Raw genomic sequence first — 24,921 nt, 5'->3', positions numbered from 1 at the left:
AATTGCTGTTCTGATTTGAAAAAATTGTAATTTTTAAAAACTTCCACTGAATGTAATTTAATCACGAGGAGAACATTAGATAGAATATTAAAAACCAATTAACCCAGCTCTTATGATGATGAAACCTTCTGAAGTTTACTGGAATTGTACTATGCCTTTTCTTTCACAATGACAATGTTGGCTTCAGGTATTTGTGAACTTTTCATTTCTGAATTCTCATCATCAACATTAAAAAGTTATTTTTACCCTCAATTTTTAATACAGCAGTTTGAATTGTGGCATTTTTTTCTGTGTACACAATAGAAAAGACTGCACGTGGTCTTCAACTGTGCCTATGCAATGAACTGACATGGTAAACAGAACAATCATTTTCCTTTTTCTTTTCCAACTATATCACCTAAAATAACATTCATTTTGCTGGACTTCTCCAGTCTTGTAAAAACACACACCCCCAAAACAATACTGTAATTCTTAATGAACCCATGGATCATAATTGAGTTCTAAAGTTTCCACTCTGCAAATCCTACCGCCTTCCCCACCAAACCATTCAAGATCAGCTTGACCTATATCCAACAGCTGGGCTGCCAACAGCATAACTGAGTCGGGAGTGGATCTGCAGTCAGAAGGCCGAAACAGGTATGTGTAAGTATCCTATGTCTTTTGCTATTCCTCCCTGCTCATTGCTGTGAATTTAATGTATTTGTAAAAGAAAAAAAATATACTGAAAGCATCATAAGTCTTATATGGGGGTTTCACTAATTGTAGGCAGTCTCAAGTACTAAGCAAGTGATTAACAACTAATGAGAAGTGAAAACTAGCTTACTAGCAAGCTATGGTTTATCAGAATGGTTGTAGTGGTTTATAGAGCTGTCTGAGAATCCTATCCCCTTTCACTGTTTTTACACCCTGGCTGCCATTTGATGCTGGTGATTGGTGGAGGAGAAGGGAGTAGGTATCATGCAGATAGCCAGATTGTTCCAGATCAGATACCTAGATGAATGGGCCTTTAGTGCTACAGCAAACACTTTATGTGTTCCTGGTGTGTTCTGAATCCCTGAAGAGCCCATTTCTACCCTTTATCATTTTCAAGATTTTAATTGTATGCCCCACCTTCATTTCTGCAGATAATCTATTGGCCAGAGGACATTATGGCTATTTAGGTATGAACACTTCTAACTTGCTGTCCCCTTATATAAAAACCTATGCACCTTAGCTCTCAACTAAATCTTCTTCCAGCTGGGCACGGTGGCTCATGCCTGTAATTCCAGCACTCAGGGAGGCTGAGGAAGGTGGGTCACTTGAGGTCAGGATTTTGAGACCAGTTTGGCCAAGATGGTGAAACCCCATTTCTACTAAGAATATGAAAAATTAGCTGGATGTGTGGCGTGCATCTGTAATCCCAGTTACTTGGGAAGCTGAGACAGGAGAATCGCTTGAACCCGGGAGGCAGAGGTTACAGTGAGTCGAGATCGCGCCATTGCACTCCAGCCTAGGTGACAGAGCAAGACTCCATCTCAATAAATAAATAAATAAATAAATCTCCTTGCCTGCTGTCAGAAGAACTGGTATTCCTATTACCTATGTTTCAGTCCCACTTTCTACTGCGTCTTTGGGGTCCTAACTTCATTATCCCCTCTCTACCTCCAACCTTCCACTCTTAAGGGCCTTTCTCCTTTGCACAACTACGACTATTTTTCTCCACTGAAAAGAGTCAAAAACAAATTCCCTTAGGCAACTGCCCTTTACCAGTCTTCCTTCCCAGTACTACACAATCTCTTTCCTTTCAAATAATGCATCTTTTCCTAGAGTCACTTCCCATTCCACCTTCAAACCCAAGCAATCTGCTTTTGTTTCATTCTCCACGGAAAAGTGTTCTGACCATAAAGATCACCAATCCTTCCCCTTACATAATCTCTCTGTAGCCTTTTGATGTGTTCTTGAGACTCCTAAGTACTCAGGACTCTATACTGTTCCTTCTTAGTCTCCTTTAATAGCCTGCTGGTTTCCATCCGCCTATTCATCCTTATCAAAGATCTGTCTTTGGTAGTCTTTGTTTCCTGGGCGGTCTCATTCAATCCCCAAACTTCTATGATCATGCATCCACTCTGGCTCTCACACGTTCATCTCCAGCTTAGACCCACATAATAAACTGCTACTGTTCACCTTTGAACTAACCATCCCCACAAATAGTCTCATTTCATCTCATATAAAAATAAGTCCTCTTTCCCTCCCAAACTGCTGTTCCACCTGGATTTCCTGTTTCGTTAACAACAAGCATTATCTACTAAGCCATTCAATTCAGAAATCTGGATATACTGGACTCTGCCCTTTTCCTCATGCTCCTCGTCAACTCACTCAGCACACCCTGCCATTTGACATAAGTGTTTCTTTACATAATCCCTCCTCCCTAGGGTCACAGTCCAGACCCTTGTGCCCTCACATGACCTCGTTGCTTGATTCCAGTAGTTCTCAAAGTGTGGTCCTCTCAACAGTGCCATTAGCAACACCTGGGAATTTATTAGAAATGCAAATTATCAAGCTCCCCCTCCTGACCTACTGAGTCAGAAACTCTAGGGTGGGGTCCAGTAATCTGTTTTAATTAATTCTTAGGTAATTCTGAAGCTAAAGTTTGAGACCCACTGTTCCAATCTACCTCCACTAATCCATTCTCTACACTTTTAATATAGCCATCTTGCAAAAAAAAAAAAAAAAAAACAAAAAAAAACAAATCTGGTTGTATTCCTGCTTTGCTCAGAAGCCTTTAGTGACATTTTTGACTAGAGTGAAATCTAAATTTCTTAGTACAGCAGAAAGAAAATCCACTAGGATCTAGATCCTGCCTACCAGTTTTCAGAAAGTCAAGCACTTTAAATCATTTTTGTAAGAAATGTGATTTTTGTCATGTAGTGATTAAGGGATGAGCTGTGGACTCATACTACCTGGCTTTGAATCTTCACTTACCACTTTACAACTGGCTGTGTGGCCTTGGATGAGTCACTTAATCTCACTGTGCTTCAGTTCCATCGTGTGTACAATGTGAGTAATAACATCCATATCACAAGCTTGCTGTGCAGTTATCACAATACTCGGCACTTAGTCTGGGCTCAGTAATTGTTAGCTATTATTATTTTGATTATGTCAAAAAGAAAAAAGCATTACTGGAATTAACCTGTAGTATGGCAAGAACTGGAGAGGATTAGAATTAATGCCCAAACTAAGGGAAGTGGTCCCCATAAAGGAAGGCCCACTTCTCTGGGCAGTTTCAGTTACTTAGCTAAGAATAAAAATACCCAGTCTCAACAGAGAGGTTCAGAGGTCTTTGGGGTTTGACTAGGGTAGTGAATCTGGTAATTAGATTCTAGGATATTATAGGACAGATAACTGTCAAGCTTCTAAAGTGAGAGCCACGAAAGCTGTGAAGGATGTCAGAAAACTGATACAGAGCAAAGCAGCAAAGACAGGGTGAATAATTTCATGTTTGTTTCTCTAATAACAGTTAATAGAGCAGCCAAGTGATCAAATGTGAGAATCCTACAATGACTGAAACTTGGTCTACGTTTTCAGACACGTTGTTGGTCACTTAAGAGCAAATGCATTGAGTAATGGTGAGAATCAAATTCTAACCTCCATCACAAATGAGTTATGGTCTTGGACAAATTCTCTCCTGCCTCAATATCATGATCTGAAATAGGGGGCCACATTATGAAGAGAACTATATATATTCATAGCTTAGTATAGTGCCTAGCATGTGGGAAGTGCTCAATACACAGCAGCCATTACTTTTATTGGGAGTATATTATCTTACATAAATCATATATAAAAATAGGCACCCCTGGAGGTTCCTGCTTGATCAAAGCAATTATATATTATCATCGAATATTTTGACTAAAATTAGGTTCTAACTCATAAGGCGAGGAAATATTGTAAAGACAAATCCAAACACAGTCATGTATCCCACGTTCACAACATTTACGGATTAGCAATTTTCACTTCAAATATGTAGGAGATTAATTCTATCCAAATGCTCGCTTAGTGTCTATTAGGTGCTAGCAAGACTATTAGGCTCGGGGGGAACTACCAAGAAGAGTAAGGCATGATTCTTATCCTCAAGGAGAATACAGGTTTGAGAAGATAGTGGGACAATCTTAATAAAACATAACTCAATGCTGTATAGGGTCAAAAAACCAATCCAAACCAAACCCCCACAAAAAACTGCATAAAGTCTTTACGAAGTTGACTCATTTTTCAGAATCATAGTTCTCATTTTTTCCTCTATCCTCCTCTGAATTAGTCTCAATCCATTTTTACTTATTCCATCTTTAGTTACAGCAGGGAGTCAAGATCTAGAAAAACTAGTCACTGCCACCCACTATAACAGAAGGTAGCAGCCACTTGTCTTCTCTGCTATATTCCTAGTGCATAGCAGAAAAGTAGAGAATCTTGTTCCCTTTGGTCCACAGAGGATGGCTTATTCTTCTGCTTCAGCTCTTAGTTCAGATGTCACCTACTCAGACAGCCTTTCTCTGGGCACTCAACCTAAAGTGTTTTCCCTCTCCCTCCCCATTATTCTCTAGCACGTGTTTCCTTCAAAGCCCTACCTTTGTGGTAAATGCTGTGATGTGCCACCCTGACCCCCTCTAAGGAATGAAAGGCTTATTTCCCCAGCTCCTGGAAGTGCTGAGACAGACCTCAGCTGCCAGCCTCCATCCATGATTGACTTGGCTGAGGAGAGTTGAAGTTAGGCCCTTTCCAGGGAAATAGACATCCAACCTTCAACTTTGAAGGGCCAACCCAGCACTAGAGTTCCTGTGGGATTGGTGGAGAACATCCTTGAGACTTCACTGCAGCTTAACTTTTTATATTGCCCAATCCTGCTTCCTTTCTTCCTTGGTAATCATCCAAAAAGTCTTCTCTAGTAAATGTCCTGCCTCTAAATCTCCTCAGAGTCTGATTCTCAGGAAACCCAACCTAGGACAATCTGGAAACATCTTGTTCAATATCAATGTACAATCACCCCTCAGAATCTGGGGGATTGCATCCAGGAACCATGATGGATACCCAAATCCAGATGCTCAGGTCCCTGATTTAAAAATTGTGTAGTAGGCCAGACACCGTGGGTCATGCCTGTAATCCCAGCACTTTGGGAGGCCGAGGCGGGTGGATAACCTGAGGTCAGGAGTTCGAGACCAGCCTGGCCAACACGGCGAAACACCATCTCAACTAAAAAATACAAAAATTAGCCAGGTGCTGTGGCGGGTGCCTGTAATTCCAAACTACTCGGGAGGATGAGGCAGGGACAATTGCTTGAACCCGGGAGGCGGAGGTTGCAGAGTGAGCGGAGATCCAGCTTCAGCCTGGGCGACAGAGCGAGACTCTATGTCAAAAAAAAAAAAAAAAAAAAAAAAAAATCGTGTAGTTTTGTACACAACTTGCCACCTCCTTCCATGTACCTTAAATAATCTCTAGACTACTTATAATACCTAATACAACATTAAATGCTATGTAAGTAGTTGTTACACTGCAGTGTTGAGGGAATGACAAGAAAAAGGGTCTGCACGTGTTCAGTACAGATGCAACCATATTTTTTCCCCCAGAATGTTTTTATTTATTTATTTTCTTAAATAGAGTCTCTGTCGCCGAACCTAGAGTGCAGTGGCGTGATCTTCGCTCACCGCAACCTCCGCCTCCAGGGCTCAAGCGATTCTCCTGCCTCAGCCTCCCAAATAGCTGGGATTACAGGCGCGCTGCACCCGGCTCATTTTTTTGTACTTTTAGTAGAGACCGGGTTTCGCCATGTTGGCCTGGCTGGCCTCAAACTCCTGCCTCAAGTGATCCGCCCGCCTCGGGCTCCTAAAGTGCTGGCATTACAGGCGTGAGCCACCAAACCCCACCGCCCCAGAATATTTTCTATCCCAGTTGGTTGAATTCACACATGCGGAACTCACGGATAGGGAGAGTATTGTTTCTCCCCCATCCCTAGAACATGGAGTCAGGACCGTGCAAGTCCATTTTCGTCACTGCTGTATCTACTAACTCGGCAGTGCTGTAGACTCGTGTATATCTGTTCATGGATAAACTGAAGATGTTAATGAATGAAACCGTCATATTGAGAGTCTCTGAAACGGCAACAGGATTTGGGTACGGTCTTATCTGGGAGGAAGATAAGCATGACCTTAGAGGGTCATCCCTACAAGGTCCACATCCCTGCAAGCCCCGCGGCTGTTTTCACGCAGCTGGCAGGGCCATGCTGCACAACGGCTCTAACGCCGTCGGAGGGCGGCCCCCACCTCCCGACAGCCTGGGGTACACCGTGCACCCTCCAGACAGTCAGGGGCACACGGGGCCCCTCCCAGCGAGGGAGGGGACGGGGAGTCACGGGTTCGGCGTAGAAGGCGGCAGCGCAGGTGGGAGCGTGGGGAGGCGCCACTCCTCCAGCTCTCCCCACCGGCGGGAAGACTTCCTCGCCGCCCGCATCCGTGCCGACCGCAACATTTACCATCGGCAGCTATTTCAGAGGTCGGTCTTTCGTCTCCTACAGAGAACCAGCCTCCTCCTTGTCCCCGCCCTCAAATATCCTTCAGTGAGGACACCGGTGACCTTTGGGGGTGGAGAGGGAGGCGCCTACAAGCCCCTTCCCCTCTCTTCGGCCAGAAAGAAAGCGGGCTTTTCCACCTAAAGTCCCAGCGCTCTCACCTGCCCACCAGCCGCCGCGCCGCCCCAGGCCGCCACCGCCAGAGGCCCCACAGACAGATCTCAAACAGCCGCTGCTGCCGCGGATCCCGGCAACCTTCGCGTCGCGCGGGGGCACGGAGCACGCGCACCTCCGCGGTCGGCGCCGGGCCGCCCCCACTCCGCTTCTCCGGGTTTTCCGTGAAGCTCCAGCCAACTGCGGCCGTCACCGGAAAAAACGGGGAGCGAAGCTTATTCAGCGTGTATTCCAGCAAATTGTTGAAACTGAAAATTTAAAGGAACACATAAAATTTAAATAACATATCAAAATGGCACAGCTTCTGCCTTTTGGTGAGCGCTTAACAATGATTTACTGAATGAATGAAATAGTCCACTGCGCTCTGCTCTCTGTCCTGACATGACCAATCACAAAGCGCTTGGATTTGTCGCTCAGCGCCAGTATCCCGCCTCTCTGTGCGGTTGTCTCGAAAATCAGGATTTTTACCCTCCAGTAACTCCCGGGATCGGGTTTGGAAAACGGACATGCGCCGTGAGAGCTAGTTGCCTTCTACTAAACTAAAGCATCCGCCCTCAGTCCTTCCTGAGGGCTTACAGGGAAGCGCGGGCCTTCACAGCTCCGCACTCTTCACAGATTAGATAATTCATCCGGTATTTCCCCATCCTGCTTCTGGGTTCCAGGACAAACCTTTTATTCTCTTTTAACATTAAAAAAAAATAGCGGAAGTTATGTTCAAACATGGCTATTTTCATTAAAATTTATCCGGCACTGTGAAAGCTACCTTTCCTTTTCCATAATCTTTCGCACCGAATATATGTTCCATTCTTGAGCTAGTCATTTTCCAATGTTAAGAAAACATACCACAGAAAAGCGGGTTTTTTTCTCTCGATCAGTTCAACCGCCTAGCACCGTGAGTTACCGTGATTCGTTACTTGCCAATCACAGTCATTTGGTTCCCAGCCTTTTAAATAGCCTGCGTCCGGCGCCATTTTTGTTTTGGGCCCACTTTGAAAGCCGCGATATTCTGAACAGAGGCCATTTTTCTTTTGGGCAGATTCCACGGGCAATCGAAGTGTTTCGCTGCCATCTTAAATCCTGGCTGTGGCCTCAATCCAGCAGCGAAGCTGCCCGGATCATTTCGTGTTTGGGCGGCGGCTAAGTTCCCCAACGCGCGCGGAGACCCTGGGAAGGAGGAAGTAAGCGCGAAAGTGCTTCCCTTAAGCTTCTGAAGGTTGGCTGCAGTTCTGGCTATCTGTGTAGTCCGAGTTTCCACAGCCAGGTACTACTCCACCAGTGACCCTGGACAGTAACAAAACATATAAAAGCCCGAGCCTAAACCCCGCCACCATCATAGGTAAGCACATGGACCTCTGACAACCTCAGATGTTCCTTCAAGTGAACTGAACTGTTTGCCCATCTCCTCCCTCCTGGTTTTTTGCTTTGATTTTTTGAGACTTTTCCGAATCCTTCTCCCTGTACTTCCACCTTTCTTCATTGTTTTCAAAAAGCCAAAAAGTTGCTAACCATCAGGATGCCATGAGCATGGGCATTACGGTGGAAATATTATTCAGGAAAGTTAACTGTCTTTGGACAAAGGGAATGCAGTAGATGGGCCAGGTATTTGTATCAAATCATGGCTACCTGCATACAGAAGTACAAATACCTCCCCCTTTCCAGACATTTTTGGAGATGTGACGTAAATACAGATTGCGTTTGTATATACTTCCCATTCATTCATTTATTCAGTGCATTTCTTGAGTACCTAATTTGTGCTAGGCCATAAGGATTCAGGAGTTAGCTTAAAAAATCCATTAACTCATGGAGCCTACATTTTATCACCTTGACATCTACTAGGTTGAGACAAATAACAGTATTTTATGGTTCTTAGCACTGCTAGACTGTATAAACAAGTATTTGCTTTCTCCTTCCTCTGAGCCCTTTTTTTTATTTTTAGTTTTTAATTTTTTTGGCCAGGTGTAGGAATTAATGGTATTGACACTTACTTCTTGGATCCTAGACATAACGATATTTGTAAGCCAGTTGGCTAGCGTTACAACTAATATTCCAGTTACTTAGGGCCGTGTTGCTCCAAGTTTGTTCCACCTACCAGCAGCATCAGCATCCCCTGGGAGCTTGTTAGAATTACACTTCATGCCTCTCACCCCAGAGCTGCTGAATCAGAATCTTCCTCAAGAAGTGCACCGTAAAGTTCAAGGAACATTGATTCAGGGCATGGGCTAAAGATACAGCTCTTTCTTCCTTTCCCCTCCCCCCCCCTCCCCTCCCTTTCCTTTCCTTTCCTTTCCTTTTTTTACAATACTCATTCTCACATTGCTTTGTTCTTCTCTAGCTTATTTTAATTAAAAACGTTTTTTTCTGTTTTCATTTTTTTGAGACTGGGTCCCACTCTCAGGCTGGAGTGCAGTGGTATGATCTCAGCTCGCTGCAGCCTCCACCTGCTGGGTTCAGGTGATTCTCGTGCCGCAGCCTCCACCTGCTGGGTTCAGGTGATTCTCGTGCCTCAGCCTCCTGAGTAGCTGGGACTACAGGTGCGCACCACTGTGCCTGGCTAATTTTTTGTTTCTTTAGTAGAGTTGGGTTTTTACCATGTTACCCAGACCTGTCTCAAACTCCTGGACTCAGGCAGTCCTCCCACCTTGGCCTCTCAAAGTGCTGGGATTATAAGTATGAGCCACAGGGGCTGGCCTAACAATTTTTTTAGAAGTTTAATTATTTGGTAATGAAGCTTTCTGTATACAGTGAAACCAAGAGGTGATAGTCATAAAGCATGTTTGTACTAAAACTTCACCTTTGCTGTTATGTAGTTTATGAATTAATGTTTTGTGAAAGAAACATGGCTTTTTAAAAATGCAAAATGTGTGCATTGACTTTGAAGTGGATTGTTAGTTCTTGACATGTACATGTCTAATCATTTTAAGTTGTATTAACCTCAAGTCTACTTTTTAGAGATTGAGGACAATAATTCAGGCACATGAAGAAACCTGTTTATTAGGTAGCAAAGTAGAGATCTATAAAGCCAACCCTATAATGTCATAAAACTCTTTGTCAGGGAGATGGGGAGTACCACTTATATTTTGAGTTGATGTAAGTATGTTTCTAAAGTCTTTTTGCTTCTATTATGTAAAGGCGGTTACTTGTGTTTATTTTAGTATTGACGTTTTGTGCTTGAATAAATCAGAGGTGATTTAGAATTGGATTTGACTGATGTTAATTATAGGATAATATATAGAATATGGCTATTACAATATCGTGGACATAGAAATTCATTTGTGTCACTTTTGATTTATCTTCTAGTTAGAAAAGATTGGACTTTTTTTTTTTTCTGCATTTAAAAATTATTCTGGACCCAGTACGGTGGCTCACGCCTGTTATTCCAACACTTTGGAAGGCCGAGGCCGGTGGATCACTTGAGATCAGGAGTTTGAGACCAGCCTGGCAAACATGGTGAAACCCTGTCTCTACTAAAAATACAAAAATTAGCTGGGCATGGTGGCACACACCTGTAATCCCAGCTACTTGGGAGGCTGAGGTGGGAGAGTCGCTTGAACCCACAAGGCAGAGGTTGCAGTGAGCCAAGATAGTGCAATTGCACTTCAGCCTGGGCGACACAGCGAAACTCTGTCTCAAAAAAAACCTAGAAACTAAAAAATAAATAAATAAAAATTATTTTTAATTTATGTAAAATAAAATTATTCTTGGGTATGTAGTTTTCAAAGTTTTAATCAGTGCATTGAGTTTCATAACTACTATCGAAATCAGCACATGGAACAGTTCTATCAGCTTCTTCCTCTCCAACTTCCCTTCTGCCACCCCTTTGTAGTGCCCCTTACCCCTTCACCTTTGGCAACCAGTGATCTGTTCTCCATCATAACAGTTTTTGCTTTGAAATGATTAGATTTTAAAACTATTTTATTAATGATTATCAGGGCTTTTTTTCTATGTAAAGGTGACTGGAAAACATTAGTTATCAGAGTTCTTGGGTTACAAAGTGGATTGATCGTGTGCTGTTTGCTCGTGCTCTCGTTGTTGTAATGATTCCGCTTAAGAGACTGAGCACCCACTGTGTATCAGGCACTAGGCCGCATAATTACATATCTGATCTCACGTTATCCTTACAGGAGCCATGAAATAGAAACTGTTGTTATTATCCCATTTCAGAGGTAAGAAAACCAGAGACTTAAAGGAGTTGAGTAGCCTGTCTCAGGTCATACAAAGAGTCAGAATTTGAAGGGATGTGTTTTACAAGAACCTAAGGACATGCACCAGGTGTGGGTGCCTATGTCTGTTTCTGACTAGGTATGAAATAAAAACTAGATTCAGGCCGGACATGGTGGGGTCACACCTGTAATCCCAGCACTTTGAGAGTCTGAGGCTAGTGGAGTGCTTGAGCTCAGGACTTAGACAACAGCCTGGGCAATACGGCGAAACCTCATCTCTACAAAAACCACAAAAATTAGCTGGGCATGATGGCTTACACCTGTAGTCCCAGCTACTCGGGAGGCTGAGGCAGGAGGATCACTTGAACCTGGGGGAGTTGAGGTTTCAGTGAGCCGTGATCACGCCACTGCCCGGGCAACAGACCGAGACTCTGTCTCTAAACAACAACAACAACGAAAACCTACTAGATTTTGCCTGTTAGTAAAGCATCTCGTGCGGTGGCTGGTGGGGATTTTCTGTGGGCACAGCAGGAAGGGGAGGCTCAGATCATGGGTCAACTGACTAGGTTAAGAGTATAGAGTAACTAAAAGGTAGGACAGTTCCATGGAATTATTCTTGGTAGAGTAGCAATGTTTGACTTACATTTAGTGACAAAGGATTTTTTAAAGTTCTAATTTTTGTGTTACTTGCATTATCCTCTTTCCGTTGTTGAATCTGACGTGTTTTTTTGTTTTTTATAAGTAAACTTTGGCATTCAGAATTACCATCTGAATAATAGCAAAAACTAATTCTTGTTTACACTGAAGTTGCCTTTCAGACTTTATCTGAGTGGTCACCAGTGAGGCCTTCGCTCATTTGTCAGTTTTCCTTGGTCTTTTGTTAAGTTTGTGATTCATTTCTTGATATTGGTTGTTTTGGTGATAAGATTGGTGCACGTGTTGGGAGAGGACAACGGTGAAATGATTTATCATTCTTGAATTATAGCTGTAACTTCAGAAGTTCTAGGGCTTTGCCTTTGCTGTTTTCTGTTTCTGTTCCCATAACTAATGAAAGTTTTTTAAGATGATAGAAAGAAGCATAATAATTTCCTAGATAAAATTTGAAATCTGGAGATTAGAAGCCTAAAGTTAATTTCTGGTCTATTTAATGAGAGCATTTGCTTGTGACACAGGCCAGCAACACTAGAAAGAAGACAAATGTGAATTTCAGAGTGCCTTAGATTTTCCCACAGAATAATCTAGAGGGTCATTGACTTTCTTTATTAGAGTTTATCTCTGCTTTGTATTTAAATGACAGGACAACCATGTGATATTGTTTAATCTACTTCCATTCCCTCCCCAAATTAATTTTTTAAGGCTCTTAGGATCTTTCTCACTCCACTAAAAACACACATGTAATCATATTTTTGGTGGGTCATACCCTATCAAAGTCCCCTCTTTGTAAAAGAATGCTTGTTTTCAGGCCTGAGAGAGTGGACTCAAGAATGCACAATAGAAGATGAGGCATCATTTGTAAGTTATAATATACTCTAACTTCTCAGCATACTTACAAAATTATATACTTTCAGATATTTGGAAAATTTATCTTTTTGGGTTGTCCTACACTTCTTAAAAACAGGCAACAAAATAAAAATTCCACTGAATTTAGACTTGAATTGCTGGCTCTGGTAGCAAAGGCTTTTTAACATTTATTCTGTAAACCTGGCCACTGAGCTTGCTGCATCCTCCTGAAAGCAACTTTGAGAGCCTAGGAAAATAATCATTTAAGATGCATTGTTGCTTTGTGTGTGTGTGTGCACATTTGCTTTTTAATGATCAGTAAAAAAAATTTAGAAAAGCCTCAGGATGTTCCTTGATTTAAAACTTAATTAAGATAGAAGCTAATAATATCTTTTCCATTTAAATGAATGTTAAAATGCCAGTATTTTAAAGACAAAGAAATTTATGCACCAAAAACATCATCTTTGTGGTATAAACTTCAACCGTACCTCTAATCTGTTGCCCATTATTTTCAATATGAAACACTAGGATCTTCTGGGTATGTGTTTATATGAATTACAACTCTCAGCTTTGGCTGTATGATTATATATAACTGAAGTGTTATTTATTTGGTGAAATAGGTCCAGAGTGCTTGACCTCTTTTTTGGAAGGCTTACTATGGAATTTGGAATTTAGGGACAGTAAAGATACGTTGGATAAATAGGTATAAATCTAAAAAAAAAAAAAAAACAAAAACAAAAAACCACAGTCTGATTTAGTAACATCAATGGACCCAAGTCAGCAAACTTTTAATGCATAACTGTGCCACACCCCAAACACTAAAGAGGAGATGAATGGACCCTGTCCCTGGGAATCTTATAGTCAGGGAGAGGACCAGAGTTAGTTATAATTCAGTGGGCTAAGCGTGAGAGTAGAGGTAGTTCAGATGTGTCCCAGAGAAGGAGCAATTCACTTGGTTCATAGAAGGCTCCAAGGAACAGGTGGCATCTGAGTTGGGTCTCAGAGGATAACTCAACTCGATTTAGGAGAGGACATTCCACAGTGCAGCATGCATGGGTGAAGGCAGTGAGAGCTGGAGCTGCATGTTCAAGGACATGTGCCAGGAGTTGGTTATGTGGTGGCATTGATGTGCCACCACAACTTCACAGGCATGAAGTTGCCTGTGCCATAAGATGGAGGTTTTGGCAGGGGCACTGATATTGTTTGGATTTGTGTTCCTGAGCAAATCTCATGTTGAATTGTAACCCCCAGTGTTGGAGGAGGGGCCCGGTTGAAGGTGATTGTATCATGGGGGCAGATTTCACACTTGCTGTTCTCACGATAGTGAGTTCTCTCGAGCTCTGGTTGTTTAAAAGTGTGTAGTACCTCTCTCTTCGCTCTCTTCCTCCTGCTCCAGTCATGTAGGACGTGCCTGCCTCCTTTTGCCTTCTACCATGATTTAAGTCTCCTGAGGCCTCCCCAGCCATGCTTCCTGTAGAGCCTGGAGAAGTGTGAGCCAATTAAACCTCTTTCCTTTATAAATTACCCAGGTAGTTCTTTATAGCATTGCAAGAACAGACTAATACAAGCACCGACAAAAGGGCTTGTGATGCTGTGGGAAATGCCAGTGAAGAGTTTTGAATAGGGGACTCATGCTCAGACACCTCTAATGTTGGGTTTGGGGATGGGAAAGTGCAAGGATAGAGATTAGAGGTACCTTAAGAGGCTGTAGTTGTGGGGGTGTCCTCAGGATAACCCTTTCTTTGGGGTCTGGACCTCCTGGCATCACCATGGGTTTTAGTCTGCCTGTGCTGCCATAACAAAATACCTTAGACTGAGTAATTTATAAACAATAGGAATTTATTGCTCACAGTTCTGGAGAATGGGACGTTTAAGATCAAGGCACCAGCAGATTCACTGTCTGGTGAAGGCTTTCTTCTTTCTTTCCTTCCTTTTTTTGTTTTTTTTTTTTTTTTTTTTTTTGAGATGGAGTCTCGCTCTTTCACCCAGGCTGGATTGCAATGGCATGATCTTCACTCACTGCAACCTCCGCCTCCCAGGTTCAAGCGATTCTCCTACCTCAGCCTTCTGAGTAGCTGGGATTACAGGTGCACGCCACCACACCCAGCTAATTTTTGTATTTTTAGTAGAGATGGGGTTTCACCATGTTGGTCAGGCTGGTCTCAAACTCCTGACCTCGTGATCCGCCCGCCTCGGCCTCCCAAAGTGCTGGGATTACAGATGTGAGCCACTGCGCCCAGCCTGGGCTTGCTTTCTCCTTCAAAGATGATATCTTCTTGCTGTACCCTCATATAAGGTAGGGAGGCTGGGGAGCTTGTTTGAGCCTTTTTTAAAATAAGGGCACTGGTCCCATTCGTGAGGATGGAGCCCTCATTACTTATCACTTTTCAAAGTCCCCACCGTTAATACTATTACATTGGGCATTAGGTTCCAACATATGAATTTGGGGGGATACCAACATATAGACCATAGCACCAAGTCGTGATTTTTCCTTCTCATGGGAGGCGGATGGGCCCATCCATGACTGTCATCTGTTCCATCCCAGATAACAGGCTGTGTGCATGTAGTAAGGGAAGAGAACATGTGTTTCCCACAGATTCTCTGGCAGTTGGTTCTTCTGTGTTTAGATATCACAACTAATTGGGTTTTGTAAAAGAATAGTGAGGGACATGCCCCTCAGCTTCCAGAGGATATAAAAGTCTCATGGTTGGATGTTGCACAGTGGTTGTCAAGGCCTAAATAACAGAAGGGATGAGAAGACTCTCCTGCCACCCCCTACTGCCTTGCCAGACCTGCAGAGACTTTGTTGGGAGGCAGGGGCACCTTACTCTGGGGACCACCTCTGCCCATTTTTCTGTTGGATTGCTTTTTCTTTTATTTATTTATTTATTTATTTATTTATTTTTGAGATGGAGTTTCGCTCTTGTTGCACAGGCTGGAGTGCAATGGCGCGATCTCCGCTAACCTCAACCTCCGCCTTCTGGGTTCAAGCAATTCTCCTGTCTCAGCCTCCCAAGTAGCTGGGATTACAGGCATATGCCACCACGCCTGGCTAACTTTTTTGTATTTTTAGTAGAGACGGGGTTTCTCCATGTTGGTCCAGCTGGTCTCGAATTCCTGACCTCAGGTGATCCGCCTGCCTTGGCCTCCCAAAGTGTTGGGATTACAGGCATGAGCCACTGTGCCTGGCCTGGATTGCTTTTTCTTGGATACTTATGTTTTGCTGGTTATATGTCTTACAAATATTTTCTCCCAGTTTATGATGCCTCTCCCCCCATTTCTTTATGGTGTGTTTTAATGAAGAGAAGTTTTAGTTTTTTTTAAGCTTTTATTTTGAAATAATTATAGATTCATAGGCAGTTACAAAAAAATGTACAGGGAGGTCCTGTAAACGCTTCATTCAGTTTCCCCCAGTGGGAACATATTGGGTAACTGTAGTACAAATATGAAAACTAGAAAATTGACACTGGTTTAATCCCTAGAATTTATTAGAGTTAAGCAGTTATACATGCATTTCTTTGGTTTTGTACAATTTTATTACATGTGTATGTTCATGTAACCAACTTCACGATCAAGATAGAGAAATGTTCCATGGTTCCATTGCCACAGTTTCCCTCCTGCTACCTCTTTGTAGCTACACACTCCTCTCCCATCCATAATCCTCTGGCAACCACTCATCTCTTCCTCACTTCTACGATTTTATTTCAAAAGTATTATATAAATGGAATCATACAATATACAACCTTTTGAGATTGCCTTTTTTTTTTTTTTCAAGACAGAGTCTTGCTCTGTTGCCCAGGCTAGAGTGCAATGGCACGATCTTGGCTCACTGCAAACTCTGCCTCCTGGGTTCAAGCAATTCTCCTGCCTCAGCCTCCCCAGTAGCTGGGATTACAGGTGTGCACCAAGATGCCTGGCTAATTTTTTTTATTTTTAGTGGAGATGGGGTTTCACCATGTTGGCCATGCTGGTCTTGAACTCCTGACCTTGTGATCCACCCTCCTCGGGCCTCCCAAAGTGCTGGGATTGCAGGTGTGAGCCACCATGCCCAGCCGATGAGATTGCCCTTTTTTTTTTTTTTTTTTTTTGAGACGGAGTCTCACTCTGTCACTCAGGCTGGAGTGCAGTGGCATGATCTTGGCTCACTGCAACCTCTGCCTCCCGAGTTCAAGCGATTCTCCCGCCTCAGCCTCCTGAGTAGCTGGGACTACAGGCACATGCCACTAAGCCCGGCTAATTTTTTGAATTTTTAGTAGAAACAGGGTTTCACCATGTTAGCCAGGCTGGTCTTGAACTCCAGACCTCAAGTGATCTGCCCGCCTCGGCCTCTGAAAGTGCTGGGATTATAGGCGTGAGCCACTGTGCCTGGTTGAGATTGCCTTTTTTTTTTTTTTTTTAAACTCAGCCTATTTCCTTAAAATCCATCCAAGTTGCATGTATCAATAGTTTATTCCCTCTGCCTGAGTAATATGCCAGGGCATAAATGTACTGCAGTTTGTTGAACCATTCACACATTGAAGGATGTCAGGGTTGTTTCCAGTTTGTGGCTGTTAAGAATAAAGTTACTATGATGGCGAGACGCGGTGGCTCATGCCTGTAATCCCAGCACTTTGGGAGGCTGAGGTGGGTGGATCACAAGGTCAGGAGTTCAAGCCCAGCCTGGCCATGATGATGAAACCCCATCTCTATTAAAAACACAAAAATTAGCCAGGCGTGGTGGCAGGCACCTGTAATCCCAGCTACTCGGGAGGCTGAGGCAAGAGAATCGCTTGAACTCGGAGGGCAGAGGTTGCAGTGAGCCGAGATCGGGCCACTGCACTCCAGCCTGGGCAACAGAGTGCGACTCCGTCTCAAAAAAAAAAAAAAGAATAAAGTTACTATGAACATTTTTGAACAAGTTTTTACGTGAGCCTAAGTTCTCATTTCTCTGGGATAAATTCTGAGGAGTTCAATTTTTGGATTGTAGGTAAGTTCATGTTTAGATGGATAGAAACTTGCAGTCACTTTTCCTGAGTGGCTGTACCACTTTTACAGTCCCACCAGTGGTATATGAGAGATCTATTTTCTCTGCACGCTCACCAGCATTTGGTGTTATTATTTTTTATTTGTCTTTCTGGTAGATATGTAGTGATATCTCGTTGTGGTTTTATTTTGCATTTTCCCCTGGCTAATGATGTCGAATATCTTTTCATATGCTTTTTTACCATCTGTATATCCTTCTTGGTGAGATATCCGTTTGTCATTTGCCCATTTTCTGATTGGACTGTTGCTTTTTACTATTGAATTTTGAGACTTCTTTACATATTCTAGATAGAAATCCTTTGTTGGATATAGATTGCAAATATTTTCTCCCAGTTTTAGAAAAGTTTTAATTTCAATATGGTCAAAGCTGTCATTCTTTTTCTTTATGGTTTACATTTTCTCTGTCTAGTTAAAAAACTCCTTTATGATTTTGAGTTCATAAAAATATCTTCTGAGAGGTTTTAGTTTCGCACATTTGAGTTTTTAACCCATCTGTAATTGATTTTTGAGTCCTGTATGAGATAGAGTCCAATTTAATTTTTTCTCAAATAGATATGAGCAGTTGTTTGACCACAGTTTATTGAATGAGTCATCTCTTCATTTCCCACTAATTTCACAGTGCTGCTCCCAGCGTGCTTCAGTTTCATAAATGCATGCATTGGTTTCTGGTGTGTGGAGTCTGCCCCTTCTGCCTGTTTGTCTGCCCGTTTGCCAGTACATTAGGTCTTTTACCTTCCATTGTAGTAGTTTTGCTAAGACAAACCCCCTCTTTTTTTTTTGTTTTTATTCCTTTTCTAGAAGTGTCTTGATCTTTTTTAGTCTTTCTCAGTTTCCCTGTTCAAGTTTGTGGTTGGAGTTGCATTAAATTAGTAGGTCAGTCAGAGGATGTCTTGTATATATTTTTTTCATTTTATTCCTAGATACTTTTTATTTGTGGGATGCTAGTTTAAATGATATTTTAAGTTCTACATTTTCTACTTGTTGCAAAGAAGTTGTTTCTACTGGTTCATCATTAAGCATTTTGTTACATTTTTGTAGATGCTTTTTTTTAGATTAAGAAATTCCTTTGTATTCATAGATTTCTAATGTTATATTTTTATTTTTTTTCTGCTTCTACTGAAATGATTATGTGCCTTTTTTCTTCTTCAGTTTTTGTTTTTGTTTTTTGAGACAGGGTCTCTCTCTGTCACCCAGGCTGGAGTGCAGTGGCATAAACATGGCTCACTGCAGCCTTGAACTCCTGGGCTCAAGTGGTCCTCCTGCCTCAGTTTCCCATGTAGCTGGGACCAAAGGTGCAGGGCTCCACACCTGGCTGAATTTTTTTTTTTAGAGACAGGGTCTCACTTTGTTGCCTAGGCTGGTCCTGAACTCCTGGGCTCAAGCAGTCCTCCTGCCTCAGCCTCCCAAAGTCCTGGGATTACAGGTGTGAGCCACTGAACCCGGCCTCTACTTCAGTTTTTTAATGTGATGATTTCTCTAGTGTTTAGCCAACCTTGCACTCCTCAGATACCTCACTTGGTTCTGATGTTTGTTTGTTTTTAAGTAGGTTTGCTAGATTAAAATTGCTTCTAGATTATTGCTTCTGTGTTCACTCATAGAATTGACTGATTTTTCATTCTTTTACTGCCTTTGGTTTTGCTATCAGTGCTCCATAAAATGAGTGGTGGGATGATTTCCTTCTTACTCTTTTCTCTGGAAGAATTTGTACACTGGCATTATTTGAACCCTGAACTACTTGTTGATTTCTGGATTCTAGAGGTTTAAAAATGGAATAGACATTAGAGGTCAACCTTTCCAACTCCACTGTTTTTTTGAGGTGGGAAGAATTAAATGCTGAGGCTTAAATCCAAGGGACACTTTGCACTGTACCATGACCCAGTGATTTCATCATTATAGAAACCCTAATCCTGAAGTAGAGGTAATAGTCATTTTATTATGTAAAACAGGTGGCTCAAAGCCTTCGCACCCGAAGTCCATGCAGATCCATGTAAGAGTGGCTTGGAAAACATCACGTTAGCCTTAGTCTGTTAGTTTTCTAGGCCCATCTGATTAAGATTAAGAATGGAGTTAAGAAAGGGACTCAGGCACTCTGACAGCTCTGGGATCACCTGCGAGAGCAGGCCGACGACTCCACTGGCCTACTGTTGAGCAGCTTTGTGTAGGAGCTAGCAGCTCACAGGGGCAGTGATATGTTTATTGCCCAGTGTGATGATAATTTTAATTGGGAATATCAAATAAATATTCAATATATGGTATTTTTATGAACATTAATAAAGATTCAGTATATTTTTGGAAAATTTCCCTAAAAACAGAAAAAAAAATAAAAAGGTTATATGCATAAGTGACTCAGCTCCAATTATCTGGAACATTTTTTTCACCCAGCAGGCTTTTCTTGAGTACCCTCTAGTGTTAGGCATTGCTCTGACGGCTGCTCACATATGAGTGTGTACTTCTTCCACCATGGATAAGTATGATTTTACCATATTTGGAACTTAGCAGATTGGCTCAGTTCATTTCAGATTTCAATTCACCATTTAATTCATCCCCAGCACATGCCTAGTGCTGTCATAAACCAAAGAAAAGATGGTTTCTTTATCTGAAATGACTTTAGCAAATATGCAAGCTCAAGGTCTATGCAACTGACTACCCAGATGTGTTATGGGCTTTATCTTGGTAGAATTCATTTATTTATATTTTGTCTATGAAGGATGCCATATTATGTAGCATAGTGATAAATTAATTCAAACTACATTTTCATTAACTATAGAGTTTCTTTCTTTCTTTGATTAACAGCAGAGGACCACTACACATGTAGCTTTATTTGAGGTCATACTTTGTTGGGAACTTGGACCTTGGTGTGAGGCAGAGGGAGGAAGGTCACACCTACCCTGACAGCCCAATTAGTCACTGACCTTGGCAATTCTACAGATGACAGATGTTGCTAGTTTGCCCTCAGTGGACCTGACAAGACTCTATCTAGCGCTTGGTTAGGCCATCAGCTGTGAGATCCTGGTCTGCTCCCATAAGTTCTCATTAGGGGAATAGATGGCAAGGCTGGGAGTAGAGGGTCTGTAAGATCTATTTTAGCCCTAAAATTGTGACTTTTTGAATTTCCAAACATTGTGGAAACAAGTGAAAAAGTTACATAACTTGAGGCAGAGTGTGTTATGATATTAAAAACACACTAAAATATTCAGAATATAGATTTCATACTTCCCAGGTAGCCTATTTTACATTGTCAGACCATATTATTTTATATAAAAAAAATACGTGCTTTTTGGCTGGGCGCGGTGGCTCACGCTTGTAATCCCAGCACTTTGGGAGGCCGAGGCGGGCGGATCACGAGGTCAGGAGATCGAGACCATGGTGAAACCCTGTCTCTACTAAATGTATAAAAAAAAAAAATAAGCCGGGCGCGGTGGCGGGCGCCTGTAGTCCCAGCTACTCGGAGAGGCTGAGGCAGGAGAATGGCGTGAACCCGGGAGGCGGAGCTTGCAGTGAGCCGAGATTGCGCCACTGCACTCCAGCCTGGGCGACAGAGCAAGACTCCGTCTCAAAAAAAAAAAAAAAAAAAAAAAAATACGTGCTTTTCAGTTCCAGATCCCTAGAGATCATTTTTTTGATATTGGACTTTGAGGATATTCTGTGAAAAATTCAGAATCTACATCGTAAATGTAGCTGTTCTTGTTTTATTGATAAAAGTAAAAAAAACCCCACAAAAACAAAACCTTATTGTGAGTTGAAAATGTGAAAATGTAACTGTATTAGTAATATTAGCCATCACAGTAACCTCACTGTAATATGACTCATTCATGATCTATCCAAGGCAGATATGATGTGAAAGGCTTGCCTTGGCCTTCCACGTGCTCTATCTGTCCTTCAGGAAAAGAAGTACATATGGGAAAACCCGTGTGTAATTAAAAAATAATTGAATCACACATTTTTTTTACCTGTGGTGGTTACTTATTGACAAAACTGTCCCCTTTTTCCTGGTTCCATGTCTAGCTGATCCACTTGAGTATTCTTTTTAAGCACCCTCATCTAGGGACTTCCTTAATTCTTAGCAAGATTATTCAAGCCTGATTTAAGGTATTTAAGGTGACTGATTTTATGTTTATTAGGCAAAAATAATGTAATTTTTAAAAATCCATATAAAGTTTTCAGGACAACCTTTATATACATTGTTTTTAAACATGTGCCTGATTTCCCAGGAACTTACTTTTTTTCCACGTACATTTGTGTCTAAATGGGCTTCCTAAGATAAGCATCATTAAATATTTTTCTAAGTCATGTGCATTATGTTATTTAGAGAATGGAAATGAATACTTAACATGACTTAGGGTTTGGATAAAGATATTTTTGTCCATTTAAAAAATTAGGATCTCATCACATAGGAGGCAAAAATTAAAAAATTAAAAATTAAAATCAAAGGGTACCAAATTTCTAAAAAAACACCATTGACTAAGTAATAATAATTATCAATACTCATCGAAGGCCTAGTGGTTTTTTGTTTTGTTTTGTTTTGAGACAGAGTCTCGCTCTGTCGCCCAGGCTGGAGGGCAATGGCGTGATCTCGGCTCACTGCAAGCTCCACCTCCCGGGTTCATGCCATTCTCCTGCCTCAGCCTCCCGAGTAGCTGGGACTGCAGGCGCGCGCCACTACGCCTGGCTAATTTTTTGGGATTTTTAGTAGAGATGGGGTTTCACTGTGTTAGCCAGGATGGTCTCGATCTCCTGACCTCTTGATCCGCCCGCCTCGGCCTCCCAAAGTGCTGGGATTACAGGCGTGAGCCACCGCGCCCGGCCGGCCTAGTGTTTTTATGTCATTTTATTTAGTCCTTTCAATAATTTTGAGTTAGGTATTATTATTCTTATTTTAGAAATAAAATATTCAGGATACAGAAATAAGTGCCCTTCTTATTTATTTATTTTTTTGAGACAGAGTATCACTCTGTCACCCAGGCTGGAGTGCAGTGGCATAATCTCGGCTCACTGCAACTTCCGCCTCCCGGGTTCAAGCGATTCTCCTGCCTCAGCCTTGCGAGTAGCAGGGATTACAGGCGCCCACCACCATGCCTGCCTAACTTTTGTACTTTTAGTAGAGACGGGGTTTCGCCATGTTGGCCAGGCTGGTCTCAAACTTTGACCCCAAGTGATCCACCTGCATTGGCCTCCCAAAATGTTGGGATTACAGGTGTGAATGACCGCGCCTGGCCGTGTTTTTCTTGTTTAAAAAAAGGCTCTCAAACTGCGCTGTCCATAATGGTGGCTACCTACAAGTGTCTATTGAGCACCTGACACATCACCAGTCCAAATTGAGATGTCCTAGAAATATAACCAATTTCAAAGTCTTGGTTAAAACAACAAGCATGTAAACATTTTTATATAGCTCACATGTTGAAATGCTAACATGTTGGCTATATCAGGTTAAATAAAATAGATTGGCCAGGCGCCGTGACTCACAACTGTAATCCCAGCACTTTGGGAGGCCGAGGCGGGTGAATCATGAGGTCAGGAGTTCGAGACCAGCCTGGCCAATATGGTGAAACCCCGTCTCTACTAAAAATACAAAAAATTAGTTGGGCATAGTGACGGGCACCTGTAATCCCAGCCACTCGGGAGGCTGAGGCAGGGGAATCGCTTGAATCCAGGAGGTGGAAGTTGCAGTGAGCCAACATCGTGCCACTACACTGCAGCCTTGGTGACAGAGTGAGACTCCGTCTCAAAAACATAAAATAAAATAAAATAGGTTATTCAAATTAACTTTATCTGTTTCTGTTTACTTTTTTAAAAATGCAACTACTAAAAAACTTAAAATTACATTTGTGGCTTGCATTATATTTCTATTGGAAGAGCTGCTCTAACAGTTTCAACGGGCAAATAGTTCCATGCTCAAGGCTTGTGAATGATGGTGTCCTCCTCAACCCCTTTCCTCCATCCTTGTGAGCTCTCTTCACCTTGTTCTTCAGTTTGGGGCAGAGTTTAGTACTTAAGAATTGGATCCAGGTAGGGCATGGTGGCTCCCATGTATAATCCCAGCACTTTGGGAGGCTGGGGCTGGTGGATTACTTGAGCTCAGGAGATGAAGACCAGCGTGGGCAAGATGGTGAAGCCCCATCTCTATAAAAAATATAAAAATAGGCTGGGCACAGTAGCTCATGCCTGTAATCCCAGCACTTTGGGAGGCCGAGGTGGGTGGATCACCTGAGGTCAGGAATTCAAGACCAGCCTGACCGATATGATGAAACTCTGTCTCTACTAAAAATACATAAATTAGCTGGGCGTGGTGGCATGCACCTGTAATCCCAGCTACTCGGGAAGCTGAGACAGGAGAATCGCTTGAATCCAGGAGACAGAGGTTGCAGTGAGCTGAGATCACGCTATTGTACTCCAGCCTGGGCAACAAGAGCGAAACTGTCTCAAAAAAAAAATATGTGTGTATATATATATATATATATATATATATATATATATATGTAAATTAGCTGGGCTTGGTGGCATGAACCTGTCTGTAATCCCAGCTACTCAGGAGGCTGAGGCAGGAGGATCGCTTGAGTCCAGGAAGTGGAGGTTGCTGTGAGCCTAGATTGAGCCACTGCACTTCAGTCTGGTTGACAAAGTGAGACTCTATCTCAGAAAATAAATAAATAAATAAATAACGTAAAAAAATTTTATTAAAAAAAGAATTGGCTCCAGATCACTAAATTGCTGTCTGTATTTTTGCTTTATTATAGCTGTTGTGGTTGTTATTATTTTTACTGGTCTGCTTTGTTTCTGAAACATTCCATCACCATTAGAGATCTTTTGCTCTGTTTAACCTCTGTGCCCTCACCATATTTATACACACACATTCACTATTTTTCTAATATCATCATAAGCATAATATTGCTTAGGTCAGGATTCAATGTTTGCTATTATAACTACAAATGCTAGTCATAACTGAGCTATGTATTAAGCACTCTTTTTATTTACTGCAGTTTTTGTTTATCGTGGAATCAGTCATTGCCTTGTTATTCTTCTGCTGTTTAGCTTTCCATGTACCTGTCCTAATTCAATCTCATATTCTCCACGAGTTGTCTAAAACTCATCCGTGTGTGTGTGTGTGTGTGTGTGTGTGTGTGTGTGTGTGTGTAGATCTTCCTGGATGTGCCTCTCCCCTGCGGCCTGCTCTGGTCTGCACCTGCGCTTCCCCTGTGGTCTACCCACAGCTCTCATGGAGGCCTCCTTTCACCAGATCCTCAGCTTTCCTCTGCCTTTCTCCTGTCTCACCCTTCCTGTTTCCTCTTTCTTGCTTAATTTCCTCATTTTGGTGAAGCACATCTTTAGTAGCTTCCTGAGAAAAAATACATGAAACAGTTTTATAAGAACTTGCATGTCTAAGAATTTTTTTTTTCCCCTGAAGTTTAAATCCAATTTGAGGTTGGAAACAATTTTCTTCAGAATTTTGAAGATATTTCTCCATTTCTTTGGGCAGTTTGGAACCAATTCTGACTCCTGATCCTTTGTGTTCTCCACCTCCTACTACCCCCCACA

The 24,921-nt window shown here is 42.2% G+C and overlaps 2 protein-coding genes across 3 annotated transcripts in view; one reads left to right on the top strand and one right to left on the bottom strand.

The window, feature by feature from the left end:
* MKKS (MKKS centrosomal shuttling protein) overlaps positions 1 to 6,919 on the bottom strand; it is a 29,174-nt gene extending 22,255 nt beyond the window's left edge. Inside the window, exon 1 of the mRNA XM_055266613.2 lies at positions 6,694 to 6,919. The gene's annotated coding sequence lies outside the window, so the exon portion shown is untranslated. The remainder of the gene's footprint in view (positions 1 to 6,693) is intronic.
* An 838-nt stretch (positions 6,920 to 7,757) lies between these two features.
* SLX4IP (SLX4 interacting protein) overlaps positions 7,758 to 24,921 on the top strand; it is a 201,082-nt gene continuing 183,918 nt past the window's right edge. For both annotated transcript variants that reach the window (XR_010119477.1, XM_055266614.2), the window contains exon 1: positions 7,758 to 8,042. The gene's annotated coding sequence lies outside the window, so the exon portion shown is untranslated. The remainder of the gene's footprint in view (positions 8,043 to 24,921) is intronic.

The sequence above is a fragment of the Symphalangus syndactylus genome, chromosome 24, assembly GCF_028878055.3.
Source record: "Symphalangus syndactylus isolate Jambi chromosome 24, NHGRI_mSymSyn1-v2.1_pri, whole genome shotgun sequence".
In the NCBI taxonomy this organism is placed as follows: domain Eukaryota; kingdom Metazoa; phylum Chordata; class Mammalia; order Primates; family Hylobatidae; genus Symphalangus; species Symphalangus syndactylus.
This window is presented reverse-complemented; position numbering and strand designations above follow the sequence as displayed.